Raw genomic sequence first — 3,635 nt, forward strand, 5'->3', positions numbered from 1 at the left:
TAGCACCGTGATTGCCTTTAAAATAAAAAGCTCTTTTATTTATTATTTTTTTTAAGATAAAAGTATTATAAATCCCTCATCCTCTTTCCTCTCCTCACTGCTTGTCTGCACAGAATACAGTGTAATTCCTGCCTCTGTCCTGGAGTTCCAGCCGCCTGACGGGAGCGACGCGCTGCAGTGGGTGCCATGTTTTGTGAATTGACTTCTTTTTTTTTCCCCTTTTTGTCTTTTTTCAACCGCTGCCATGGCTGACACCTGCGTTTGCTGGGGCTTTGCTGCTCTTTGGTGCCGATGTTGCAACGTGCAGCAGCTCCTGCGTGTTGGAGGCTGCCCGTGCCCAGCGCGGCCGGCGCTTTGCCAGCTCCATCCTCTTCCTCCTCCCATGACGTGGCAGTGAACGTGAACACCCAGCTCCACTATTGCATCCTAATCCCTAGGCAGGAAAATAGAAGGAATTGGAGCTTATTTTTGTTCTTCTGCTTTTATTCATTCCCCAATTCAGACTCTTCCCACACTGCAGCAATTCCCGCCATTGAAGAATTATTGTAGCTCACTGAAATGGCCTAAAAATCAGGATTTGTGCATAACTTAACACAACTTTACTTAACATAGTAATTCAACACGCTATTCAGGCTTATTATTGCAGACACTGTAATTTTAATGGCCCGTAGAGCTAAGAATCTAGAGAAAAAAAAACCTGAGCCCTGCTATAAGGCCCAAGCTTTCCCCTTGGGCACCTAAGGCAGACCAGAAAAGTGGCATCCAATGGCTTAAACACTTTTTTTTTTTTTTTTTTCCTGCCTGCATTAGATACTTTTGGTGACTTGAAGTCGGAATAGGTGCTTTTCCCGAGCAAGGCTTTGTAATTCCTCCCTGTGTTTGCAAAAGAAAGGGCAAATTGTTAGAAAGTTTGCATTATCCTGGTTTGTATTGAATAAATAGCATTAAAAAAGAGCTGCTGGATCAAGCCTTCCTGCCCAATTTTTATGAAGAAAATTAGATAACAACTGAATGAAAGCAAAGTTCAGAATCAGATTCTCAAAATTTGTAAATATAGTAAATATCAGAGAGTGTCTTTAGCAGCAGATAGTGAAACCAGCCTGTTTGCTAGGTATTTCAGAGACCCTACAAAACCAGAGTTTTAAACAGGTATTTACACATATATATATATATATATATATATACACATATGTATAAATATATATGTATATCTGCTGAGTGCCCCAGATGACACCCCTAAATAGCAGCGAGGGTTTCTGCACGTTCTGACACACTCAGCTCCAGTTTTGGCCACCTGCAAGCAGGTAAAACCCACCCCAGGCCAAGAACGGCCACACAGAGCACGCAACACGGTTGTCTTTTAAAAATGTAATTTAATTAATGACTTCCACAGCGCTGTCATCATACACATCAGCACGACACTCGAGAGGATGCAATAACCCAGCAACAGTTTTGTGTTAAAACAACAAGCTTCTAAAGATGTAACAGGAAAAAAAAATTAACCAGATAGTTATCGCCAGCTGGTTGGCTGAATGAACGCATTGCACCAAGTTCTCTGTAGCAAGTTAAAGGCACTTAGCAAGTTAACAACATTCCTGGCTGTCTCGGCGTCCCCACCAAGTGCCCTGGAAGCAGCAACCGGCCTGGCTGGGGTTTCTTTTTTAAAGCTTCCACCAAACTGGTGGGACCGGGGGCTCCTGCAGGCGGAACGCAGCGCTCGGGGCGCCCCATGGCGACGCTCGGGCCTCGGAGCACGGAAAAGGGGCCACGCTGCAATGCAGCACGCGAGGACCCTGCGGACACCTCCAAGGGCAAGTGCGGGGCAGGGGAGCCCCAAGGGTTTGTATCATCTGCATAGATCCAAAGGGAGCAAAGCCAAGAGCTGCTCCCACCCCGCAGGCCATCCAGGGCCTCTCCCGGCTGCTGCCGGGCTCTGGCGCTCCGGGTGCTCCCGGAGGGGCTTTGGGAAGCTCCCAACCAGCGGGTTTGTGTCTGGGCCGCCAGCGCCGCCTCTCCCGGGAAACCCAGCGCAGGAGGGAGCCCCGTAAATCCCGCGGCGACTTCCCAGCGAAACCCGCTCTGCGGGCAAAGCCGCCAGGGGAAGCAGCAGCCCCTGCGGAGACCCTGCGGGCTCCGGGCAAAAACATCTTGGAAAGGGTAAAAGGGGAAAAAAAAAAAAAAAAAAAAAGCCCCTAAAGCAACGCAAAGCACAGGCTGGGCAGCGGGATTTCTATTGCAAACAAACAAACAAAAAAACAGGAGCACAAAAACTCCCCAGTCCTGCAATACTCTAGCAGTTTTGGGAAGCAAGGAAAGCGAAAAATAAAAGAGACTAAATCAGTTTGTAAAATACATTCCTTGTGCGGGAGGAAGTCCAGATGCATTGCACGCGTTTCTGCAAACCCCCCGAATGGAGTCAGCAGCCCCACACACCCCGTCAGCTTGTCACAGAGCAGCAAACAGACAGGGAAGGCTCCTGACACATCTCCACTGCCAGCTCCGGAGAGGAGCAGCAGCCGGACCGGCATTCCAGCATTAAATCCAATACAGGAAAGCGGGAAAGCCCCCTCCGTGCTCCCCTGGTGTCACCGCTCCCTTTAGGGCCGGCTGCGGCGCGCGCCGACCGCACGGCAGCCCGTTTGTTTAATATAGATATAATAATGTTACCGTATATCATACAGTTCATATGCTGCTTCGATTTTAACATAGATTTTTATTTCTGGCATTGGTGAGTCATTTAAATATTTAGCCCGGACAATAAAATATAAAAACATCTACTATATGTGCCTGCTGAGTCGAACAACTGTCACACTGTTAGGGCTCCCGTGAACGTTATCATAATATAAGAATATCTTAAGTCAATGTCATACATACATTATGAACTTACAAATAAATAACTCTACAAAAAAATCCTGTCTTCTCTCCATAGTTTCATGTGATAGGCAAAAAAGGCTCTTTCTGGTGATGGCAAATTAGGAATTGTACATTTAGTATATGAATACATTACCGGTGCATCACCAAAGTCAACCACTAGTCAACAAAAAGACGTATCATATGAAACAATTTTTTTAGTTTTTATTTTACATATTTATACATAAAACTTCCCAGGTAACTCTTTGAATCCAACTGAATGTTAATAGCACATCTAAAAATGAACGTCAGGTAGTCAACATTCACAAAATGTTGAAAACTGATTAAAATATACATATTACTGAAAGCTACGACTTCACTACGAGGCAGGCATGTATTTTTTGACTTGTATAGCACCGTCAATTACAGTTTCTTTATTTAAAACTACAGTGAGGAATAAAAAAGTAGTCAATGGTAAAATATCGTTCAACTCAAAATCTCTAAACAAACAAAAATAAACTACCCTCTCTTCTTATCCATGATTTATAATGTTATAAGTACTGTACATTTTTGTAATAATGTTATTAAAATGCCTCATATTTAGTGGCAGAAGTAAAAAAATTAAAATAAATTAAGAAGCAGAGGCCAATCACTGGACATAAAGCTTCGGACATGGTCAATGACTAACACTGCTTTTCTTGTGCGCCGCCTTGGACACCAGCATTTGTACGAACACAGAAGCAAAATAAAGTCTCGGCCGCCCGCGGGGCCGGCGGCTCCTCGTC

The sequence above is a fragment of the Tinamus guttatus genome, unplaced genomic scaffold (genome assembly GCF_059628265.1).
Source record: "Tinamus guttatus ecotype Peru unplaced genomic scaffold, ASM5962826v1 Tinamus_guttatus_pri_ptg000376l, whole genome shotgun sequence".
NCBI lineage: Eukaryota > Metazoa > Chordata > Aves > Tinamiformes > Tinamidae > Tinamus > Tinamus guttatus.